This window comes from Pseudopipra pipra, chromosome 9, assembly GCF_036250125.1.
Source record: "Pseudopipra pipra isolate bDixPip1 chromosome 9, bDixPip1.hap1, whole genome shotgun sequence".
Taxonomy (NCBI): domain Eukaryota; kingdom Metazoa; phylum Chordata; class Aves; order Passeriformes; family Pipridae; genus Pseudopipra; species Pseudopipra pipra.
This window is the reverse complement of record NC_087557.1, coordinates 19,500,803-19,527,049: the sequence shown is the minus strand read 5'-3', so window position 1 is coordinate 19,527,049 and position 26,247 is coordinate 19,500,803. Positions and strand designations below refer to the sequence as shown.

Below are 26,247 nucleotides of genomic sequence, written 5' to 3'. Positions count from 1 at the left end.
CTTTAAGGCAGGATATATGTCCCCTCTTTAGGAAGAGGAGTTGCAGGCTTTGGAGAGCCTGGGGCTGTAATGGGGCTGAGCAGGTGCTGGAGCCGGGCTCATTTCACAACTCAGTGGGGCCTCCAGACACGGAGTCGCTGCTGGAGCAGGACCAGTCCCTGCCAGTCCTAAGGCAGGACTGCAAACTCAAAGGGTTTGGGGCCTTTTTGTGCTGCTCCTGCAAACCTGGGGTTAATCGATAACCCAGAGACTCCTTTCAAGGCTCCTCGTTTGATCCTGTTGCATTTTGGCTGTGCTGTAAATTCAAATTTATCACCTGATAAGAACAAGATATTTGAATAAAATCCCATGATATAACGACCACGTGTAATTTGCTGGTGTGCAGAGGATGAGGAGAAAGATTTCCCCTATGAAATTCCTTCAAAATTAATCAAAGGAAAATGCAAAAATTTCTCATGTAAAAACTAAAATGCAAATGATCTCTTTCTAGAAAATTAGAACAAGGGCTGAGCACAAGATCAAAGTAAAATGCCTTATCATAAGTAAATAAATGTATGTTTGTGCATTAACTGTATCTGTCAACATTTCTGTATGCTGTTAGTTGGGTTTTCATTAAAGCAGGAAGGATTAATTCAAATTAAACCGAGTGAGATCTTTATTATCAAAGTAATCAGCTGCAAGCAAGTTGGTTAATTCCATTTCTACATTTATAAACGCTCCTCTTTCGGAATGAACCTTTTCCATTGGAATAATTTTCAAGTGGTTAAAAATAAAGACAGAAGGGAAACTTGCCTGAAGTCTCGCACATCACATTTGCTGTGCTGTTGTTTGGTTGAGCTCTACTGGAGTCTACTATGCAGGCACTGGAGCATCTACTATGACTGTATAAAATGTGTTTAATTGGCATGAAAAGGCACTAACAGAGTGCTGGTGGAGTTTCCATTAGCTGAGAGGATATCTTATTTACTTTAGTTGAGATGGAGGGCAAGAGGAAAGCGAGTGTGTACGTGTGTGTGTGTGCGGGTGTGCTGTGGGGGGGAGTGGGAATCACACACACTATAAACCCCACACAGCATTTATAATGCCTCTAACCTCCAAATCCCCAGGAGAATGGCTCGCAAAATGTTTTCCTAATTATAATTTTGCAGATTTATGTTTAACACGGTTTGCCAGTTGTGAAATTGGCAATGACGGTAATACAATTTGACGGGGATTTCATGTTAAAAAATATGCATTTTTATAACATACTTTGCCCACAACCAAGTGAAAGAACCTGAGCTAAAAGGGAAGTTTTATTTTTTATACCACACTGTGCAAGTAGCCAGTTACACATATAGGTATGTGCATGTTTTCATGGTAATTGATGCAGAGACCAGGCTGCATTAAGAATTGATGGGGTACTGTATACGTTGTGTTACAGTCGCTCCAGAGAGTCTATGAGATCCCAGCTCCCTGCTGAGCACATACTTATGTCAATATTTCTGTTAATTGTTGCATTACAAATTGTTACATATCCCAGTGGTGGGAGTTCACATTTGTGCCTGCAGTGGAGCTGACAACACCTCCACATGGTCCCAGGAGGCTTCAATATATTGTGGGATTTGCCTTTTGAAAACGTTATCACAGTTTATCAGTCCAATGTCATTCTGCTCAGCACTAATAGAACAGAACCCTCCACTATGCTGTGGGGCTGCCTGTCCCCATATCTCCCCTCCATGCACCGACACTTGGAGCTTGGAGCATCTGCACAGGGTCACGAAACCAAATCAAATGAAGTTTGATTCCCCTCTAGTTTTAGAATGGCTAAATTACATGATTTTTTGCCCTAAATACCAGGTCCTTGGTGCTAGTGCAGGGACTCATTAGTGGTGCACTGGTGTTATGCAGGTTCCTGAATGTGTCATGCTAAATAGTAAATGGCATTCATTTGGTGAAACTCAACAGTGTTACTGATTTCAACACACGCAGGATCCGCAAACCCAGATCATAAAAAATACCTAGATGTAATTTTGTTTTTTTGCAGGGATTACTGAAAGAATGACCCCAGGAGTTGGCTCCACCAGCCACCTAAGAGTTGATGGTTGCAATCAACCCTCACTGTGCCTTGCAAGCACCAGCCACCAGCAAAGAGCAGGACAGCGCATTTTTGGAAGATGAACTTGGATAAGCAACGTGAAATAGATTTTCTGGAAGTGTTAATATTTACTGGGCTCTCCAGTTCCTTTAATTTCTCGCACTGCAGTGAAGAGGATCCTTTCTTGTGTGAACTACAAGAGGACAGTTACAATCCTCTCTCTGGTGACAGATACATATGACAAACAGGCAAATTTACTGTCGCCAAAGGATCTGAATGAATTCTTAAATCGGGGGGCAGGTTTTCCCCGGAGTCCTTACTCTAGGGGAAAAAAGAGGTGTGTAGTGGGACAAGGCATTTTTCTTCTCTCCACTTTTGAGAATCCCTGAGATCTTGAGGGGACCCTGAGCCATGGGAGGGGAAGCCCTGCTCTTCAGAATTCCTCCCAAACCCCCGCATCCTCACCAGCTTCCTGCCACTGGGCTTTACTGGGGGAGGGGACTGGTGGTTCATCGCCCCAGAAAATCCTCATAAATAGAGATTCCACAACAAGGAGACTCTGTGCAAAAGGCTAATTACAGCCTGGGGCTGCATTAACCTTTAGTGTGGGTTCCCCACTGGGATCTTTGTAAGACTCTGAGTGTGTGAGTGTGTGTGTGTGTTCATGGTTTGTGTGTGCACACAGACCTTCTCCTGTCCTTTATTTTCCCATTCTCCTTGTGCTTTCCCATATACACATGTTTTAGGGGTACAGAAAACCTTCTGCATAGTCCAAGGATTTGTTCACTGGGAAAGTCAAGGAAAAGACCAGACCCTCTCATTTCTCCTTGATGTGAAACTGAAGTGGCTACAGAATTCCCTCCTGAATGAAAGCTGGTAGCACAACTTCAACAAAGACAATAACAACTGGCTTGTCTGGGGGAAGCAGCTGATACAGAACCACACTGTCAAGGAGAAGCCACCCAATCCCCCTTGGAAAAGCAAACAGAATACAATAAGTGTGAGCCAGTGCATTAATAAATATTAGGACAGATGTAAATTTGTTACTAAGAGCAACCAGTGGTCTAATAGTTAATATGAAAACTTGCAGGGATGATGTAGATATTCAGGTAAATCTCTGTGCTTTTCCTGGACAGCTACTGTAAGTAGGTAAAATTGAAAGCAAAACTTCACAAAATTTAATTCACTGAAGCTGATGCTGCAAAATGACTATAATAGAGACCACAGTTATTCTAAACTTATGAAGAAAAATGCTGTAACTCATCTGATTTCTGATCTTGCCTACACAATAATCTGACTGAGGCTGACATGAAAATGTCAGCCTATATCAGATCTCCAAGTATTTGAAAGCTCACAGAAACATTAGCAAAGGCCTGGTGCAGCCTCACCAAACTGAGGACCCAAAAGCTCTTGGGGTACAGTGTTGCTACAGGAGTGACTGTTTCACTTCCTCACAGAGTCATAGAATCATGGAATCGTTTGGGTTGGAAGAGACCTTAAAGCCCATCTCATTCCAACCCCCTGCCATGGGCAGGGACACCTTCCACTAGACCGGGTTGCTTCAAGCCCTGTCCAGCCTGTCCTTGTACACTCATCAGTCTCTGGACACACACTCATCCTGCTGGATCTACCAAACCAGTAATACCAATTACTGCTGGTCCTGAAGGGCTACTTTCTCACTGAAACAGCACCAGAAATCCAGGCAGCACAACAGAGTGACTTATTCAAACCCTTCCCATAGGGAAAGACACAAGAACAGCAAGAAACTGTTTGGTTCCACTGAGGGTTTTTACTTCAGGGCTTCCCAAAGGACCAGTTTCTCTCCGTGTTTTAATGACATTCATATTTAACCATGGAATGCTTTAATCAAACAACAGGGACTCCATAACCAGCAGGATTCAAGTGAATGTCTCAGTGCCCACCACTACTCTTTGATCCTTGTCTTCAAAATGTTCCTAGGGTACCAAAAGGATCTGGAGCACTAGGACATGAGCCAAAGGCTTCAGTCCCATCTCCCAGTGGGCAGGTGAGGATGTGGCAGGATTCCCACCACACACCAGCCCCAGACTCTAAACTCATTCACTCCAGTTAAATCTCACCACCTTTCACTTCAGCAGCACATCAGACTTCTTTGGAGTTGCCTTTGCAAACATTTATCCCAATGGGTGGTTTCGTGTAATAAAATAAAACCTCAGCAAAATAGAAAAGCCTCCCATACAAACGATAAATCCCTACCAAAATCGGGTCTGCCACTGAACATCCTCTTCTCCTCAGGGACAGGAGGAGGGAAAAACATATGACAGATGTTAATCACCTTCTTTAATGAACTGCTTGGAGATATTTAAACACGGTGGTGTTGATTGTGGTGTAAGAACATATGTACAGTAGTATAAAACAAAGTAGAAACATGATGTATTATTAATACACCCTAATTCCTTTACATCTATTTAGAGGCATGGTGAGGGGAGAACATACTGTGTATTCTCACCGTGGCTTTTCTTGGATATAAAGAGACTCTCTGAAGCAAATTCTTCAGCTTACTATACTTCAAGAAATAGTAATCTAAAGCATCAGACACTTCCTATTAAAGTTTTAAAAACATGGCTTTAAGTCATATATTACATTGAATGCTTTAATATCTCATCTGATTCAGTAGCTTTTAAACCCCACAGAGGTCACATTTGGAAGCATTAGTCCCTTTTTACAGCATCTCCAAACATCAAATAAAAATAAAAATTATTAGGAGGAATAGAGTCATCTGTAGAGGCTAATAATGTGTCAGTTTGATATTATTATTAATAATACTATTATTTCTGTTTCATATTAGGGAGATCAGGATTGCTAATGGCTATAAACTAGGAGTGATAGCCTTCATTCTGGCCCATCTGTGTTGCAACAAGAGCAGTGTGAGAGGCTCCAGTTACAAACCAGTTGTTTCTCCTGGCCCTATTTGGTGTCCAGTGTTATCCCTAAATCCTTGGCATGCCCAGCTCAGGTCTGGGATCTGGTTACAATAGCTTGGGCCTGATCCCTGCAACAGGATTTAATGGTCTTGTGACTGGCTCAAGGTCAAGCACGTTGTGACCAGGTACCCAGGGCTGATGAGTTTGGATGCACAATGTAACCCATCCTGACTCCATCAGCCACGGCCGGAAAAGCTTCCTACCCAGTCTTTGGGAAAGGAACGTGGAGTAGAGTGATTTGAGTGGTGGTTTGCTCCTGATTTAGCAATAGGAAGGCCAACCTTGCTCTTGGTTCTTATCAAAGGTTTCCTTCAGTCAGCTCAGCAGTCCATCACTCTCAGCTTGGACTAAGGGTTAGTTCATGTACCACAAAGCTTCACTTCATACTGTGGCTTTTCCCTGTGAACCCACCACCCCCCTTGGAAAACAAATGTGCTGGTATTTCTGGTGGTGTGACTTGGCTTCGACACCTACAGTGAATAATAATAGTTAATTCAACTAATTATAAATATTATGATAAGATACAAATGAAGAAGTGTCTGTTGTGCAGAAAAAGCTCAAGGAAACACCAGGCAGAGAGCTCTGGTTTAAAGAGTACAGCAGGATCATTTCATTAGCCGATTAAACCAGCAGCGCTGAGCAGGCACTTTCCTCCTCCCTAACACCAAATACGTACAGACCGTGCTCCCTTTCCCCTTCTATGTTACTGTTTTGGGTCATATTTAGTGCTGATGATTTGTAATTTATCCAACAGGTACAGGCACATTTCCCCCAGGTAACATTTGTAAACAGAAATAAAGCTGCTGGTGTATTGTTTGCCTCAGAAACTCTGCAATTCTAGTGTGCCATAGAGTAGGCAGTGATGTGTAACCAAGGCCAGTGATAAAAAGAAACTGCAATTGTTTTTTTTAAGGTACAGCTCTAAAACTGTACTATGTGGATTTCCATGGTGTAGCAGCGCAGACAGAAATTACTTTTTTCCCCTCTATAAGAACTAGTTATCTGATTCTCTTTTGTTTCCCTTATTCCAATGTTCAGTTGCATTTTAGTGTTCAGAGCTATAAGGATGCATTGAAACTTATGGAGCCTGACATTTTAACTATCTCATCTTAGCATGATTCATCTCAATTTACTTTCTTCAAAAATGTAGCCTGGAAGAATATGAACCATTTTGGGGGCTTGCTAGAAGGCCATAAACTCCATTAAAGAGTATAGTATCAGCTGCCTTCCAAAGAGGGTTTGCTTGTTATGGGTCTCATCCTGTAGAAGTAATAGGTGCCTTCTGGGAAATGCCATGTAGTCTCAAAGGTTGAATTCACAGGACTGGGGGGGGAAACTAAGCCCTGGATTGTGTCCTCCATCCTCACAGTGTTCTGTGCTCTGCTGTAGCAATAGCAGAACAAAGAAATGCAGTTGTTTCTGCTCTGCATTTGAGCCTTAAACAGAGCAGAGGCACCTCAATAGTTAAATAATGAGGAGATTAAAAGAGCCTCAATAAATTTGATGAGTTGGTATGAGCAAACAAAATCATTCATATGATATTACACAAGTGTCTGTTCAGAAAACACACGATTTGGAGCTATGGCCACATGTGTCACATGTTCTGGGGCAAACCCTCTGTCACATCAAGGGTCAGCGCTCTATCCAAGTCAACAGGGCTGTGACAACTTACACCCATGGGGGCTGTGCCCTTTTGTGCAAAACTCTTGTCACAATCCAGTTGCAGCACACACAGAGCCCTGGCAGTGTGACCATCATGGGGTGAAGTGCTCCACAGCCAGCAAGCTGGGCCCCAGCACTGAAAGGACAGGTTCCAGTGCTGAGGCTCAACTTCCACCCAGATTCTGGATTCACGTGAGCTCTGCCTACCATGATATGAACACAGACTTCAAATATGACTTCAAAACCCTGAGCAAACCCCAAGCAATGAGCAGTAAACAGCATTCTGGGCTGTGGTGGGGAGGTGGACACATGACTGTCTCCCCAGGAGTTCAATGACACTTCACTTGGTCTGTTCCTCTCCTGCTCTTGCAGTCACTGATACAGTGAAACAATAATATATCACTAGACCTGACCCTTTGGCCTTTATGAATTATCTGTTTTAGAAAGATGTGAAACCACCTTTTATATCCAACATAATAGATATTTAGACATTGTAGATCAATAGTGAACAAGTTTTCTGGTTATAGTTAATGGGTGCCAGAGGGGCATTCTGACATTGACCTCTGACACTCTTGTTGACAAGAAATCTATAGAGGAAAAAAATAGGAAAGACTGCCAGGTTTTAAAGTTATGAATATAGATCTACAGCGAATAATGGTAATTTTCATTGAGCAGGAATTTTTCATACTTTCCGTTTCAGATGAATTTCTCCAAAATCCTTAATTCTGACCAATGTAAAATTAATAACTGGCCCTCGGTGAACATGGGAAAACAACTGTTCAGCTACATGACACAATTTGCCATTTTTTATTTGTATGATATTGTTCTGCTGTCAAAGAAGACTTTTTCCTTTATAAAATAGGCTGTCATTTATAATTCTAAACCAGCACAGATTTGTTAAACAGCCACCTCATAATGGGTCTGGCTGCGAAGAAATACAGGCTCCTGCTTCTTGAAAGAAATGGATCTAAAATGATTTTGAAAAGAAAACAAGTTTTCTCTTTTTCTTCACTAAGAATTTAACATTATGATTTCTCACCAAATTGGTTGGTAATATCTACTGCCATCAAAGCACTGAGATAAAGCCTTATTTCTTAATATTCAGATACTTTAGCTAATTCTCACGTAATTAATTGGTGTGGTAACAGAGTAGTAACAGAGGAGAGGCTGTTACTAAAGGTGGTGACAGCTGCGAGGATAAAACGATATTGCTGTATCAAATACTTCTGGTGCTTGGTAAAGAAGGTTGTATTCCCCAGTTTAATGGAATCAGGAAAAGAGAGTGCATTCCCAGCAGCCTGTTTGGCACTGCAGCACTATCCAGCAAGTGTTGGTGATGAAATTAGCTCTGTCACCTCCAGCCAAGTGAAATCCTTGGGAGAGGAGGGTCGCCTTCCTCCCCAAGCCCATCCCTGCCCTGTCCCCACTGTATTATTGTGTCACACTCCAGTGACGCCGCGCCGAGGTCCCCGTGGCCTTCCCGCGGCGCAGCACCATGGAAAACACATTTGTCCTGCCTGCTCTTTTCTTTTACCCCTCCTCCCATCCCGGGCAAGATGAATCGCTGCAGGATCCAGCCTGGCTCCGAGGGCAAAGCCAGGTCTTGAGGAGGTAACCTGCCTCCTACGGCTTAAACATTTTAATTAATTTTAACACTAATGCTCCAATGAGAGTTAATCACTCTGCTGCGGTACCTTCTAATTTACCAAGTTTATTCATTAAAACTTTCCTCCCTGAACTTCGATTGAATGTCATGCTTTTTAAAAGGCCTCTCAAACAGCCTTAAGGCTTTTAAAACTGATGCTGGAACACTTTTTACAATTTGCTTTGCAAGGAAGAATGTGAAAGTGTGGTGGGAGAGGGGTGAGAGACACGGTTAAAACAAGGTTGCTCCAAGGGTAGTGTGAGGGCTGCTCAGAAATACTCCAGTAAACACACATGGGACTAAGATTATCTCCGAAACATCAAAGATATGTCTTAACTTTCACAAATCCTGCACCAAGACATTTAACAAGCCTCCAGTATAAAACTGTCCACATGATGCTCGTGCTGCCTTTTGTCACTTAGTGCAAGAATGTAATATATGCTCCATGACTACTAATTTTATGAGATTGCTTTAGATTCTACTGTTATATGTTTTATTGCTGTGCTGTATAACAAAAAGCATGGTCATAATCTTATTTGTTTTAGATAATATATTTGCAATGTGTTTGCTAATCTAATTATTTTAGAATCAATATAATAAAACCTTAAGTACACAGTTTGGTCTATTAATTGCTATAACTAAAATATGAAATTTATTGTTTAAATGGAGGTTCTTCATTTCAAATTAACTGAAGCAAAATGTAATCTTTACCTTTTTAATTAACTGTATTCAATATTAGGTAAAAAAATACCTCACATTTCCAGTTTCTTAATGAAAGCTGCAGTCAGAAAGGTTGACATTCAATCATACATTTAATTGGCTTTTTTAAAGTCATTTACATTACTTGAGTGTCCAAGGAAGTTGCAGTTAAGATTCTCTGCACAGGGTTTTGTTGGGAAATTTCCCCAAAAACCTACATGCAGAAAAATTTATAAAAATACAAAAACCTCTGTGGGCATGACTGTAAAGATATGTAAAGCAAAGTAAAAATACTTATTTATATATTTTCTCTATGGGCACTGGGAGCTCTACACAGCACCAGGGCTGCAGCAGGATCCATGATTTCTTTCAGCTTTAGGGTGCACAACTGTTTATATTTTTATATTTTCTATTATGCTTCTCTGGTTTATTTTAGTTTTCTTCTGCACTATGCCTTTATTTTGGGAAGCAGCTGAACTGCCAGCACAGACAGTCCCTGAGGATCTGAGCTGTCCTGAGCAGCCAAGCCATTTCGGTGAGGTTTCATTGTAAAAGCCCCATGACACCGTGGGTGGCTCAGTTAAGAAAACTGCCTCAAGTGTCTCTATTAATACCAAATTTCTGCCTCTGTAGCTCGTATGAGCTCAAAGTTTACTCAGGCAATGAAAATGTCTAGCTAGAGATTAAGGCTAACCTTCCTCAAGTTTATAAATCACCGCCACTTCTCCATTTGAATCGATTTTAAATATGAAAGAACTGTGATTCTTCCCTCTTCTATTGCCTTTACACTTCACCCACTGCCCTGCTGCTTCTCCTGACATTGCTCCAGGATCTTCAGAAGCCTGGAAAGTGGTGTCTTGTGCATGAGGAAACAGACTGACATGTCCAGTGAGCCTAAAGCACCCGGGATAGGATTCATGGCACGTTTTCAGGATGTGCATGTGCACATGAGCTGTTGGCATCTCACTGTTTCCTCAGCAGGGATGAGCCACTGTCTCCAGACTGAGGAATATCTGAGCTTGAGCTGGCTGAGATGTGTTTGTCAACTTTTAACCCATAATTAGGGCATCTAAGATTTAAATACAGATTAGAATCATAGAATCATAGAATGGTTGGGGTTGGAAGAGACCTTAGAGATCATCAAACATCCACACAGCTTCCAGCACCGCTGCCTCCTTCTCCAGCCAACCTCCTAGTTTTGTTTTGCCTCATCTACCTGTTACATTTCTGGCTGAGAAATTAAATTCTGGGGGGAAAAAGGCATTTTTAACAGTCTTCTTTCGCACTTGGGAATTCCCCGCAGCTCTCCTCACACCCTCTTGGAGCACGTTCAATCCTGGGGTAACTTCTCACTCCCTTGCACTGTGCTGACAGCTGCACTGCCTTTTTCAAAGTCAAACAAGTGTCATGATTTTTCCTAGAATTCCTCCTTTAAAATTCTACTATTAGTGTTTCCTTAAGGAAACACTCAAGAAACTCTGCTTATTTACGTGCTGCTGCATTTAAAACCTTTCTGCATCCTTTTCACACAAACACGTCCATTAGTGCATTGTATTTTGGGATGGAAATGTTCATCAACTTCTCAGGAATGATTGCCCCGTTTTTCTCATCTTCCTGGGAAATTTATGAATCGATATTTTCAGCTTCATTGCTGCCCAGGTTCTGTGAAACAATCCTTATGTTCAGATCTTTCTACGGGCTCATCAAACTGAAAGTCCTATTGAATTGGCTGCAGTTCTGTTTCCACCTCATTATGGTGGGTGGCACCGGAACATTTGGACAATTGGAGCAGGAGTCCTTTCTTCCCATTCCAAACAGGAAACTTTATTAGAATAAGAATTGAATTACTCCATCTCCTGCCTCCCCTCTGCAGCACTTAAATCTGAAGCCTTCACAGAGATCCTCCTCTTAACTTCATGGATTTGTGCAAAGGCACGTGTCACAGTGGCTCTGTAAAACACCAGCACTCCAGCTGTGTTCTCATTTCCACGTATGCATGTGTCATATTTAATAAAAAGGTCAGGTTTTCTTCAGATATTAGTTCTTATAACCACAGCCCTTTTTCTATACTCTGTGTAGATGCCCCTGTCCAAACCAGAGATAATGCTGAATCGCATCGGCAGAGAAAATCCCCAAATGAATTTCAAATAACAAGTAGATTTGTAAAAATCAGACTTTTCCAGCAGGCAAATCACAAACAAACAAAAACCTCTGCTTTCTTTTAAATCCATTAGTAGTTATGAACAGCTAACCCAGCTCTAGTCATTACCCAGCAATGAAAAATTGACAATAGAGTTATTAGGATAATATACGTAATTAATAGAAATATTAAAAGATTCACTATTAACCTGCATTTGCTCAGAATGCCAGAGGGGTGATTAGTTAGAATGGCACAGAATATTTTACAGCACTTACTGCTCTTATAAGAAGTCAGAGAGATGAAAACGGAGATCCAAGCCTCTACTGGATTGAAGTATGACCTTAATGGTATTCAAATCTTTAAACAGGAATGAAGATAAAGAGAACATGGAAAAATTATGCTTTGAACTTACCAAAGGGATTAAGGCACACCAAAAAGATGTAATTTTTTTTGTCAGGTAACTGATATTTTAAAGTTAAGGTGTTCCAAAACTTTTTTGACTGGAAGCAATTCTCCATCTTTAACACTTCTCACAGTTCAATATGTTATTAATGATCAGGTTTTTATATGAAAACACTACAAATATCTCTTCATTGTGCATTGGACACATGAAGTGCACAGAACAATTCTGTAAGTTATAAGGGGTCTGCAAATCACTATCTCACATAAAATGTGTATGTGTTTCATGTACTTCAGCAAAACACAGGTTTAAGTTCACTTCAGAAACTATTTGTTTAACTGCAGAAGTTGATAAAGTTGCAGCAGGGGTTTTATAAAATGTATAAAAAATTGGTTGAGGAAAAAGTAACAACAAAGATTTGTCGAGAAGAATCAGAGAAATATATTGTGGTTTATTAGTGCTGTGGCAGATGGATGGATTTTGTGGGAGCTGGGTTTGTCTGTGGAGAGGAGTCACAGCTGAATTCCAGAAGGCTCGGCCAGAGCTGGCCCCGATTTCTCTCTCCCGATAAACCGATGAGCTTTGTCTCCTTTTGTTATATGAGCTCAGAAAAGTCCAGGCATTAATAACAGTACAGTTAAAAGGAAAAAGAGGAGATCCCACACCTCATTATCCCTCTTCCTGTTTGAGAGGTGGTGTGAGACTGAATTAGTGTATGTTTGGGAAGCACTGGAAGAGCTAAGCATTGCAATAGAGATGCTAATTTAGAATTAAATAGATCACTGGGAACCAAGTTCACCAACAATAAATCTTAATTCAGTCACCTGGAAACCCCAACAAAGCTTTGATGCCATAGAAATTGCATGGATTCCTCTCCCTAAGTGTCTTCCTGTAGGAATGCAAAGTCACTTCCAACTAATATGACAAGACAATATATGTTGATTCTTTGCAAGGCCAAGACTCATTAAGGAAGGATATAAATCAGTTTTCTGATTTGTAACTTCTAAAACTTTAATTTTGGAAAGGACCTTCACATACAGGTTCAAATTTCGACATCCCTCTTGTTAAGTCCTGCTTAAAAAGGTGGAATCAACAGAAGTTGTTGGAGTCCCAGCCTTAGCCCTGCAAAACTTGAACATATATTCAACACATATCTGAATGGATGAGAGATTGAAAAAGTTAACAAAAAACACATTTTCTGCCTTAAAGAAATATTTCCTCCTGACAGATTTTGGATTGCATGCTCTTTGAAATATTGGAGCTATCAAAGCCTGTTCCCAGAGGAAAAAATACTAAAAGTTACCAGCACTAAGTGCAAAATATGGGACATCTACACATACAAATACATGTCAGTATATGCAGATATAAAATCAAATCACACCTACAAATAATACAGGCATCAATAAAAATATTTATGAATGAGAAATTGAATTTCTTGGGAAAAGTCACAATTAAAATACTGTTGTTCATATTCGAGGACTGCTTGGCAAGTCTGTCTTTTGAACTCTCTGCTCTATCGGACTGTCTGGGATAGCTTGCTACAGCAGTCTGGGGAGACACTGGGACACTGCAAAGGGAAGAGGAGGGAAGGCAGGCTCTGGAGATGAATTCAGGGGTTAGTCTCTGCTTACCCAGGCTATAATTAGCAGTGGTATATGACAGAATCAAAGCAGATTTATTTTGAGCTAGTTTCGTTAATTTTTAAAATACAAAAATTCAAGATAAATGGATGAAAAATTAAAGAGATTTCTAAGAAGGAGAAATCCAGGGGAAGAATGAACCTAAGTAACAAATTTTAGGTGAAGGTCATGATTTTGCTGTATTCACCATCATACAGTGAGGGTGCTGAATTGTGAGTCTCCTGGAATTATCCAGACTTCAAACAGAAGAGGGTTTCCTTTTTAAGTACTTCTATTTCCTACTATATAAATAATACCTCTCACCTTGTCACAACCCTTATCTGATGCATCAGAGTACAACTGGACACTTTTGATTCTATGATTTTTAGATTATTCATTCAAATTATCATAAAGTGGCAGAATAGTCAAGAAATGTTACATCTGGACACAGGTAACTAAGAAAATATGGCCTCTACCTAGTTCACAAAAATAGGGTGGATTGGGATGAAAGAGATTGCTTTGAGAATTCCCTACCTAAGGTGTCACCTGGAGCAGGCAGGATGCAGATATCACATGGAACTTGTCACCACAACTCTGCCTTCCCTCTGTAAAATGGTACTAATTCACCCCAAAGGACTTCTGAAACAATCCAATGAGCAGTTCTATCTATTTTTATAATGTTTTAAATACTTTAAAACTTTGTTTCTTTTCTTTCTTTCTTTCTTTAAAGTCGATAGTGCATTTAGAAAAATTAAGCAGAAAATTAACTTTCCCAAATGTCTTCAGCAATTCGAGAGAATTTCCAGCAAGTGCCAGATCTTTCAAATGAACAAAATGTCTCCTGATTTTGGCATTATAATCCAAAAGTTCTCATTAGCTTCTTCAATTCATTTAATATCATTTACCCCTCCCCACAAGTTTTTAGGTGGTGGAAAAGATTAAAGATGATCCCATAACAGTCTGTTCACTATTTTACATTCCCTGACCTTTTGTGTAATTTGATATGTTCCTTTGGATGTCTATTCCAAGCATGGTGGGTGAGAGCTTGATTTATAAACAGTGTGTGCACACAGGATTTTTATGTACTTTGTTCACCCCATCAGTTTTTTCTGTAGTCATTTACAGTCTATTTGCAATTCATTAAAGTACTTTTCTTTTTGTTAAAACGGTCTTTCTTTTTTTTTATGTTTCCATGCCAAAGTAGGTTTCTTTAGAGAAAGGAAAGTCTTCAGATGCTGTGACAGCTGTTATGGGGTCCCCTGCTTATACTTCATGTTATGGATGTCTCAGCTGGAGCAGAAAAGGGGCAGGTTTGCTTTGAAGGAGGTTTTTGATAAAAATCCAGCTCTTTCCTTACCTTTTGTCTTCAATGTTAAGCATGATTCTCCCCACTAAAATTCAAAGAAAGTATCTTTGAAAGAGCAGATTTCTTGGGATTTGGTGCAGGATAAGGATATTTTTCCTTTACTCACAGTAAGAGTTTAGGAACACTACATTAGATGAAGAATGAATCTAAAAATGTAAAGCTTGTACCATTTCCTGCCTTGTTCTCAGCAGCCAGGTGTGCAGCTTTCTCAGTGCACTAGAAATGGGAATCCTCATTGGATGAGACATGGAAGGATACCTCTATGAGGTAATACAGTTCTCACAAGATCCCAAGGCTGGAATTCAGAATAGCTCAATCCCAAAGGAAAGGAGGCCCACCAGCCTCTCAGGATTCTGGGGACCCAACTGATGTGTGTGACATTGTGGTGGTTTGGGGACGTTCCCAAACTACCTACAGAGGATCCATGGATTTGGATCTCCAGGAACAGCAACATCCCACAGAAGAACAAACCACAGAAAATGAATCTCCAGGTCCCCCTGTCCAGTAGCAAGTTTCTTTTTTTCAAAGAGAATAGATCTAATTCAATGCACAGCTTAAAAACTTAGTAGAAAATTCTGGTTTTTCTTCCCAAGTCCCTCACTGCTTCTCACCACTGAGTGTTTCTCTGCCCTCTGCCTCCTTTCAGGAGTACTGATGTGCTCTGCTCAGCCTGTTTAGTCACTCTTTATTCACTGTATTTGGGGTTTTCTGTAGCCTGAGTAATGCTACAGCACAAATTTAGTTAAAATAGGAAAGCAAACAAATAAAAAGAGCCATTCCACTGCTACACATTCCCAGTTCTGTGTAGCTGTCCTTTAGCAAAAGTAGCATATTTGTCAGTGCCAATTATTTGGAGGGATAAAAAGACAGTCTTTTGTTTCTTCTGTCATGTCCTACTTAGTAAAACAAATCCAAATACTCCTATTTTCTTCTAAATATACTGATTTTTCTCCCTTGAGCTCGGTGAGGAAGATGTACTGGATGAGGCATTAACTAAATGCCAGACATCCAGGGGGAGCCAGGGAATGTGGTGTCGTTAGCTATCCAGTAATCAAGGCACAAGGCAGTTTTTAAGGATTTATATATGATCCAATTTTCTGTTTCTCTGATACTTGTACGTGTCATAATTTTCCTTGAGTATAAACCCTCCTGTATGAAAACATTTGCTGGCAGGAAATGTCTTTTTGTTGTTGGTTACCTGCTCTGTGGCTCCAATCTGAGGGTTTACAGATAAAAAAAGAATGGTTTCATCCCTCTCCCTTGCACTGCAGTTAATGGCAAATGTTTCAGTGCTCTGGAAAGGCTTTCTCTCTCTCTGTGGGGAGAACTATTTCTGATCCCCAATGTAGCAGTTAATAAAGTCTCAATAGTCTTTCCACCATTTCCCTCAGCACCCGTTTGCAGTCCTAAAACTCTACTGCTGCTGTCACTCTCCAGCCTCTCCAATCTTCTCTGCCAAATGATGTTTTCCTTAGCAAGAACTTCCACTGTAGCCCCAATTGTTTCTGTTTTATTGAGGGATTCCTCCTGAGTGGATTTTTCGATAGCATTTTTAACCACACCAGCAGCCACGCTCCTCTAAAGCAAAATTATCTGCAGCTCCCCAAGATTTAATAGCAGTAAAGTTTTTAATGCTATCTTACTCAAGTCCCCTGAGCCTGCAATAGGTTCCTTCTCTTAATATTCCATTATGTCTGACATGCTCTTGCCATCCATGGAGAGAGATTGGATCTTGTACTTCAGGCTTCCAGACTATCACATTTCCTCCCTTTTCTAAAACACATCCTGCTCTTTCCTGGAGGTCATTCCCCCTCGTCTGGGAGTGGAGCGTGCCCACAAACAGTACAGAACAGGAAATCTAAGTCCAAAGAATTTTCATCTTTTGGCAAAGGCAGGTATTTTTAGGATATGTTTTAACCTTGGGTCTGTTTTCCTTCTCTCCAACAGTTATAAAGCTGTTTCAGAGTGAGATGTTTCTCAGCAGCACACGAGGGGTAACTCACGGTCAACACTGAGCCCAGCAGTGCAGGGGACACACACTGGCACTTCCACGCATCGGGTGGCAAAATTAAGATTTTAGGAAAAAGGAAAATCAGAATTCAAATCCTACCTGTGTCAAACCAGGCAGTGACAGTGCTCTCAGTAACACACCTTGTCTGCACAACTGTAATTCAGAATAAACAATGGCTGTGTTGAGAGGAGCGAGGAATTCCAATAACTATAGTGAATTCAGGGACAATTTGGGTAGAGACTTGTGTTGAGAGTGTTATCACCTGATCTGCATTAACTCTGCAAGTAAAAATGTGAGACCACAAAGAGATTTTTTTTGCTAATATTTAAGATACTCAGACAAAAAGCAGTTAGTTTTGTTAAGAGTTGTACTTCTACTCTGTCTCTGCAAGAATATTAGTATATAAACAATACAACCTATACCTTTAGGTATCTGTAAATAATCACCAATTTAGAGTTATAATCTATCCCATTCTACAGTCTTGCCACTTTGTGATTTTTGGGTTATGGATTGATATTCAAAGCTGAATTAAGACAAATATTTGGATACATTCCTTCTACTTATAGTTACAATTCCACTTTTACTAAGCCCAGTTCTGAATTTCAACAGTTAAAAATCGGATGTCGGTCTTTGATGAAAGGATCATCACCTGAACCAATAATTGTTATCTTTGCAAACCTCAGCATTTACACTGCTTGTACAGTGACAAAATGTATAAATCACCCCCAAGGCTCCTAATTACTCTCATTAGCAGTTGGTTTGTTATCCTGCAGGTGAACCACTGATCCCGCATTGTAAGGACAATAGCTGGGCCTGGCTTGCAGCCAAGCCTTGGCTGTATTTAGCATAACTAAATGCCACGTGCAGGGCCAGACTGAGCCTCCAGAAACTCAGATTTTGGGGATGCAGCTCTGAAACTTCCTTAACATATTCATCTTATTTGCTTTATCCACTTAGTGACAGCACAAGAGGTAATGGCTTGCATTGCTACCTGTCAACACTAACTACAACACCCAAAAATTCCAGTGTTTTCACCAGGCGTGATCACATAAGGGCAGTTACACCATAAACAGTTGCCAAGTAATATTCACTGTATGTGTTTATGTATTATCACTCTCTCTGTTATTCCAGCACGGCAAATACCAACTGTTAATACTACACTGTAATTTCTGTCGTGTTCTCTAGTGCCTGGTAGGTGTGTTTATTTGTTTAGCCTCAGAATAGAATTATTAGAACTCATAAATTAAAAGTTGATTGCTGAAAAAATTGTTAAGGCAGCTGGGAATTATCTGTGTTCATAGAGAAAAAATTGTTTTATGGTAATCTACTACTATACAGCTACTACAGAGTATATATGTACTTCTGCTGGATGTATTTACATTTGATTCTGCTCAGCACTCTGTTTTCTCTCCGTTTGACTCTAATGTAATTCCACCAGAGCAACAACAATAAGAGATGAAGTGTTTACCTCCTCTAGTGAATAGAACATCGTGGCAAAACCACTGCCCCGACAGCACTTTACCTGTGCTGCTGCTTCCACAATTAGAATTGTAGGAGCATTAGCAGGGAAACCTGATGTGAAGAGCACTGGATTTGCTAGGGATTCTGTGCCTGGAGTAGCTGAAATATTTAGATATGCGCATCTAAACAATCCTGAAAGGAATAAATAAAATCAACCCCCAGCTACCACTGTGGGGGAAAAGGCAATGGATGTGATAATCCACGAAGCAGATTGACCAAAACCTTCTGCATCTTGCTTTAAAATTTAACAAGAGTGTTTAAATGCTGCTGTGCCACTCCTCGTCTGCACAAGAGAACTGCTGACAGTGCGGTTTTAGAGTAAAGATGGAGCACAATCTGTATGCAAATGAGATGTTAATATGGCATATAAAAGTAAAATTCAATAAAACAAGTTTGCACTGAGCACTGAGATCACAGAAATTTGGCCATGCCTTGGCTTTGGCACCTCACAGGATTTTTGCTGACTCAGTTTTCCACCCCTCCCGTGCAGTTTATGTGTGTTGTGTGATTTAGCAAATAAAACTAAACAGCATCTTTACTGCTAATGAAGTGAGATATGGGCTTTTACTTGTGTCCACTGCCATTTAATGACCTAAATATCTCCAGCACTCTCGATGGCCGGGTTGAAAGCCATATTGATTGCCCTGAAGTTTCTGCTGCTTGCAAAGAGCTCCACTAAAAAACAGTGACTCAGCTGCAGAAAGTAAGGTGGTTGTAAACATGGCTTGGATGGGATACTGCTGGAGTAAAGAAATTGTAAGAGTAAAAAATTCTGGCCTCGAGCGTTTGTTGACAACCTGTGATTTTCAACAACAGTTGGAATAGTCTGCTGGTAAAATTCAACACCACCCAAACAGCCAACAAAGTGCTTAAGGAGTGAGGAAAACAAGGAGCTGTCCATCCCTAGCTGGAAGAAACTGAAATTCAGACCTAACAGAAGAATTTTACAGGTTAAATAAAAACATGGGTTAACTATGAAATTGCCCTCAATACTCCTATTTGTAATGCATTTTGCTAACCGTGTTAATTTTCATAGAATCCTTTGGTTGGAAAAGACCTCTAAGATCACAGTGCTTTACAAACGTGAATTAATGACTCATCAGTCACTGAGGTGAGAGTTCAACCCCCATTTCACACAGCAAGAATCAAAAAATCCTAGAGAAATTTAAAGGTTTTTTCTGCCCAATACTTTGCCAGAGCGACTTTCCAAGCCCCTTAGGAGTTTAGTTTACAACAGTGTGCTTTTGCTTACTCTGGTCTTACACAGTGCCTAAATTATGGAGTTACAACAAGTATTTTATAGTATACAGCTACGGATTTGACTCAGATGCTACGCTAGTATTTTTTGTTTAAACTAAATTGACTACGTTTTGTTACTGTAACTGCCAGAAATTCCTAATTCCATTTTAAAGCAGTTGGGCAAAACTGAAGAGGCAACATCCTTCTTTAGGATTTATATAAAGAATGAACATTTATTTTACCCATAAACATAAAACCCCAATTTACTCCATCCAGTGAGCATTCCTAATTTCTGGGGCTCTGTCTCTGAATATTTACTCCAAAAGTCCAGAAACCTCATGCTATTTTCATGTAAATGGCATTTCTTCATGGTCAATGTTTTGTGTGTGAGTTTGAGACTGTGTGCCAAAATCTCTCTCCTCTTCACATTCAGTTCAGAAAAGGCTGTTGAGTCAAACTCTGGGTTTCAGAAGGCAAGATTTGCAATTTTTATCACTTTGTTTTACATCAGTACTTCAACACTCCACTTTCACTACCAGGCCAGAGTATTGCACAGAGTGTGGGGATGAACAAAGCAGGGAAGGTGAGGGTGTGAGCCAAGACAGAAAGAGTTCAGCAGGAAAATGGATAGCTGAGCTCCTCGCTTGGCAAACCAGTATGAAACAGTAATGATTTGCAGGCACTGCAGAACAGATGATCTTTAAAGATTTAAAAGAGAATATGTTCTCCTCTTTGAAAGAGAAATAGTGACTTTTCAGATTTGAAAAAATCCTCATACCTTTGCTTGCAGTTTGTATTCAGCAACGATAACTCCAGAAAAATCCCCCTCTTTACCTCCAGTGACCTATTGATTCCTGCAATTATCTTCCATCTCTTCTAAGGTATTACAGTAAAAAGAAAAATAACAACAACAGTGGGTTTTCTATCAGCATAAATATTTACAGTTAGATTTTAATAAAATTCATGCCATTTTCCTAATAGAAAATAACCTAATGATCTAGCAGGTTATGCTTGTCCTGAGGTTCCCTTATTTGCAGATCAAGAGGAGATTTCTTAGGAGATGTAAATTGGAGTGATCTTTATTTCAGTAGCTCTGCCTCAAACGAGATGCTGTCTTTAATCACCCCATAGGCAAAGGATTTATTCCTACAGGAATGAGGAATGTGAAGATTCTCCTCTGTTTATACTGGTGAAAGCAACTGGTTTGCTTCTGAAGGCTGGGTCAACTCTGCTGTTCTGTCATACCCAGGTGTGCTCAGTCCCTGTGGGTGACAAACCCCCCTGGTTTTGGAAAATCCTCCTGTGATGTTTGGTAATTGTGTTCAACCTGGAGTGCAGGAAGAGCAGCTGCAAATCCTTTAAATAATGTGTCCTAAAGCCAACACTTGGATTTACTCCAGCAAATACTGTGTGTTTAGTAGCAGCTGACAACAAAACATCATTTCCCATGCTATGACTAGTCTTTAAGCATCAGTAAAAATGTACTTAATCAATTTATATTAAATTACTCTGCAATCACCATGGCAGTTTAAGGCTATGCCTATGTATAGTAGACATTTTATCAGATAATTATTATGTTCTCTTAACTTCTGAGCATTACTTGATCTTTTATATCTATACAACTGGTATCTTTAAATGGATATTTTATTATATCTGGGCTACCACAGTCAGTGTGGCTGCACTGTCTTTGAAAGGCATTTAAAGATGATGCTTTTTAAGTTTCTGTGCTGATGATTATGGTCAAGGACTCTTACCTCCATGATGTGCTGTCCCTCTTCAAAGCACTTTCCTACCATGAAGTAATCCTGAACCCAGTTTTTCATCCCCTGTGGTTTCCCTGGGCTTTTAAGGTACCAACACAAACATTAATTTTGGATTACTCCATGAATTGGCACAGCACAGTTTTCTCTCCACTTAAGGAGTTCGGAAGCCTTGACCTTTTTCTACCTCTGCTGCTCACTTCCACTGTCCTCTTGTACAAGTCCCTTAATTTCTCTCTGTCTTACTGTCTACACCATAAAAAAAAAAATAAAATAATTAATGAAGAACATATGCTATTGAAATTTTGGCCTGCAAACACCATGTTTATTTAAGCACAGCACTATGCAAAGGAAAGGAGCAACACTTCCTTTGTGTGTCCCTACCAGTGCCATTTTATGTTCTGATGTGAAATATAACCATTTTACATTATTACATTTGGAAATGTCTGTTGTCAGGATCTATTTATAATTATGGAAGTGTTTCCCTTGAGTACCCTTAGCAACTAATTTCAGGATCAGGATAAATAGAAAATAAACTTATGTTGGGCTGTGTAGACATTTATCAAATCAAATGATTACAGAAAATTAATCTTTCTATAGTGGTCTATCAAGTCACAAGAAACTGAGTGCATTTTAGATGCATGAATATCAGTGGCGGGGAAAAAATAAACAAACCCCCATGACCACCCACCCACCCAACCATAAACATTGATCCTACGAAAAAATCTAAATATGAGTAATTTTTCCTCTCACTACCTCACTAGGCCCTCACTGTGAATTTCTTTGGCAAACAAACCAATTGGATGGGCAAATATTTGCTCAATTTTCCAAGTGTGCTGGCTCTGAAATTTTTCAGTTGCTGTCTGTTCATTTGTTTTCTTTTTATAAATAGGATTTTTAAGAGACTTTAAACACATTTATGTGGATCACCAGAACACGAGGCTCTTGGAGGGAAAAATTTGCTCATTATCTATTGAGATAATTTAATGACATTCAGGAGGCTTTAGGTTATCTGCATATACCTGGTTTAAACCTCAAGTTTGTTTTTAGAAACTATGTGAGCTAAAATGCTAAGGGCCAACCTTGATAGGAGATTCTGATGCTTCTGCAGTTGTGTCATTGTAAACAAGGTCAGAACATGGGCTGGAAGCATCAAGAGCCTTTGACCAACCCAGATAAGACTCTGCTCAGGCATCTATTGCTCTCCTCCCATTGAACCCTAATCCTTTCATTCCCAGAGATCCATGCACAGCGTGCTGCCTCCCAATAGGTGATGGCATGGATCTCCTCAGAGCCATCCCATGCTGTATCCAGCAAAAGCAGCCCTAACACATCTAAAGGAAGCATTCTTGGAATGCTCTCCACCACACCTGAGCTGGAGCAGCTCAGCAACCAGGCACAGGCTCCCCTTCTCCTGCTCCAACAGGCACATTCCCAAAGCCACCTATTTATTTAATGTTAATGCCTCCTTGTCTTGACATTCATCATGTGCTAAGCTGGGAAAGTAATTAAAGTTAATTTCTGCTTGGGGGAGGATGAGAAAAGGTGGGGGGAGCATCCTCACTGTAAATTCTTATTCATATTTCTTTCCTGTTTTGTGATTCTCAATCGGAGTTTTCTAATAACAGATCATTTCTTTTTGTCTAACTTTAATCTGGCCCTGCTTGACAAGCACCATCCTTTTCATTGAAGGGTAAGACCACTTAAAGAAAGGCCAATAAGCCCTTGCACTGCTCAGCTGACTGGGGTGATTTGTCACCCTGTGCAGTGGTGGTCACACCAATGGATTTATCTCAAGGTAAATGGAGATGCTGAGACCTGGGACCTGGAGCTTTGATTAAGGCCCCCTTTTTGTAGTGTTGATAGATGTTGCTTGTGTTTATCTATTTGAAATGCCACTAAATCTGTGAATACAATGGAAAAAGAGAGTAGTTTGCAGCTGAAAACATATTAGTGATTTATGTTTCACTAAGAAGCACAATAGAGAGACAGAGGCTATTAAGAGGAGCTATTTTCATGAGAAATAGTTCTGCTTTAAAACATTATCAACCACACCTTGATAAAGACCTACATGCATGCATAATGGTGTTTACTTATCCCTTTAGTTGAGTGCAATATACATTTGGAATGCACAGCCCCAAATTATTAATAAGCCAGGAGACACTTTGCCATGCAAATGCACAGGAATAGGACACTTTGCATGTTAATTGTCTTCCAGAGAAAAAGCCAGAGTAAAGCACTGACTCGGGACTTCAGGTGGACTCCACATCCCTTAAAACAGCTTCAGATCCTGCTGACCATTATTGCCAGCATTTATTCACAACATTTTAGTAGAAATAACCAGTGGGGTGACACAAAGGGATTATAATGCATCGATATAAGTTATAACATGAATCAATGTCAACAAGACGCACCCATTGAAATGAATAGGGTCAGATGAGAATGCTGGATCACCCTGACTGCCTGACAGTTACAAATGCATAACCTACTCTGCATAATAGGAGTGTACAAACCAGTAGAGATTTGTAAACTTGGTTCATTTCAAGCAGAACTGACCCACAGGAACGGAAAAAGGCAAAGCCAACTGAGCTGTCTGGAAATAAGTGATTCTGTAGTTTGTTGTTTAACGAAAGGCGTAATGAGGTTTCATTTTCTCAAGCTTGAATAGAGAACATGGACCTGAACTGCTGTGAGGTAGCCAAGCTATTTATCCACAACTTCAATTAAAAGGCAAAGATAACACATTCTCTTGCAAACACGTTTCTGTTTACAAATGCAAAATAAAGCTTCAGTGCTCTGCCCCGTGTATGCAAATCCAAAGGCACGCTGCAATTACATGTTTGGAATTAACTGCTCTGTGTTATGATTTATTGAAATGTTCTGAGGATTCTTAATGAACAGCGGTGGAGGGGGGGAAGGCTGGATAATGTGTGTGCACCTGGAGCATGAAAACTAGTACAGTAAGTTATGTACCTGTAGGGTGATGCTCTGGCTGTGGCTTGGCACTGCAGTGCACCGAGAGTGTAGCAAAGCTCTTAAATCTGGACAACACCTGCACCTCATTTGCTTTACAGAAGCGCCATGACCTGACTGCTGATGGTGAGCCCTCCCTTCCATCCTCGGGATTATGACAAGTTATTAATTGCCACCATTAGCTGCAGCAGCCTGCCTGAGATCTCTGCTGCTCTCTGGAGGTGAGAAACTGCGCGTGTGGATGAGGAGAGAGGAGCCGGGAAGCACTGGGGCAAACAGAGCAACAACCTGCCCAAAAGGGATTGTGAGGTTGTGAATAATTTATTAGAAAACATTTTTCTTTGTCCTTCCCACAGACCCACAAATCCTCCCTGAGCGCTCTTTACCAGCCTTGCAGATAATGTACTTACACATCTCAGAGCTTGCTAAATAGACTGAGCAGGCCAGAGTTCACTCCTCACATGCTCCTGCCGAGTGCCTGGCACAGATGAGACACCCTCGTCCTCTCCTGGAAGTCCTTCCTATGGAATTCTTTTGTAATTAGCTAGAAAAGTGAATAAAAAATGACAAGTCAATGCTTGGAAAACAATTTCCCCCCCCTTTTACTTATAACTGTATACTGAGTATGTTAGTTCCCGAATTTCAGCACGGATTCACACCTCATTTCACCCTCCTTCATGCTCTTACTTGAAGGTGCTCAACCTGTCTCATTAATGTTTTCAGACACAAAACATCATATCTCACCACCTAATAAAAAGGTTGTGATGGAAACAGGGAAAAGCAAGTTCATAACAGGACAGAGAGACGAGTGTCAACTTCAGTAATTTACTGTGCAGCCACTGGCACACTGTGGGGAACTTTGGGTATGAGTGAAAGACCACAGGTTTCAGAGAGGACAAGAAGGGAAGATGACCGGGATGAAATATGAACTGATGTCAGCAAATAGAGCTTTGAGGGAGCTGTGCTGGTTTGGAGCACCTGAAGAATGTCTTGAGACACGCTCCTGCTTGAGCATGACCAGGGTTTGGGTGTGTGGGTCACCCAGAGGAGCAGTCCTCTGGAGAGTGTGCACCCAGGGTTCCCTCCACAGGAATCCAGAGAAGAGAGCAAGGGAGAAGAGATTGGTCTTTGTCTCATCCAGGTCAGGAGTTAGGATGTGGCCAGTGATTGCTCCCATACTACAAACTCATAAGGATGTCAAAGACAGACATAGCCCAGTGGGGGAAATTACAGAGAGAACCTGAATTGTCAAAAGAGCCAAAGAAAAATCTGTATTTTAGCAACCCTGTCACAATATTTACAAGACATTCAATACCACCATGTTCAATCTCTAACAGAATAAAAATATTCAGCAAATTAACAGGATTTATTTTAAATACCATTTTTAATTTTACTATCTGTCCAAACCTTTCAGTTCCTCTCCCTGGTCATCTTAAACAAAACATTTCAGTGTTTTTAATTTTGTATGGAAATAAATTACATACAGAACTTACACACCTGAAATACCATTTGGCTGGGTAAGAAAGGGTACAAAATGATTTTTATAGGCCATATGTAGGTGGAATGTACTTATAATTGGGATTAGAAACAAGCACCACAACAGACTTCATCAGAATCCTCTCCAAGAACTGTAGAAGCCAAACATTTTCTATTTAGTAAGCAATCCCATCACAGTGTACAGTGTTCTTCTATTTGTTATTAGATAATCTAAAGTTTAAAAGTGTCTTCTTAGGTTGGTTTGTTTATATTTTTATCTAACCATCAATACCTCAAGAGCAGCACAAGAGTTCATACCTCCACATATCTTTAATATGTCCATATAAAAGTAAAATTAATGCGTAAATACAACTTGTAGAGATTGTAAGTTATTACTAATACTAAAGTATATGCTAAGCCTGAGTTTATAGTAAAGCCTGGTGAAACTCTAAGTCAGAGGAACACAATTTTGTGGATCTTCTGGGGCATTTCCCATGACTTCCTCTGGGGAATATTCTCACACATAATGTTACAAAGCAGAGGCAGTTCTGGCGCTGCTCACGCACTGCAGCCTTAGCTGGAACACCAACCCTCTCTAAGTGCTCATATCTATTTTAATAAGAAACCCTTCAGTTTGATCCCCAGAGAGGGAAACTCCTGTCCAGGCAGAGGTTCAGTTTGGAGAGGGATTGGGTTCAA

The 26,247-nt window shown here is 40.4% G+C and overlaps 2 long non-coding RNA genes across 2 annotated transcripts in view; one reads left to right on the top strand and one right to left on the bottom strand.

The window, feature by feature from the left end:
- LOC135418559 (uncharacterized) overlaps positions 1-26,247 on the bottom strand; it is a 128,261-nt gene that overhangs the window by 40,782 nt on the left and 61,232 nt on the right. Inside the window, exon 4 of the long non-coding RNA XR_010432520.1 lies at positions 24,483-24,616. This is a non-coding gene — a long non-coding RNA (uncharacterized LOC135418559). The remainder of the gene's footprint in view (positions 1-24,482; positions 24,617-26,247) is intronic.
- Positions 17,689-24,643, top strand: LOC135418560 (uncharacterized). Its single transcript, XR_010432521.1, has 3 exons — positions 17,689-17,770; positions 24,174-24,293; positions 24,429-24,643. It is a non-coding gene; the product is annotated as an uncharacterized LOC135418560 (long non-coding RNA).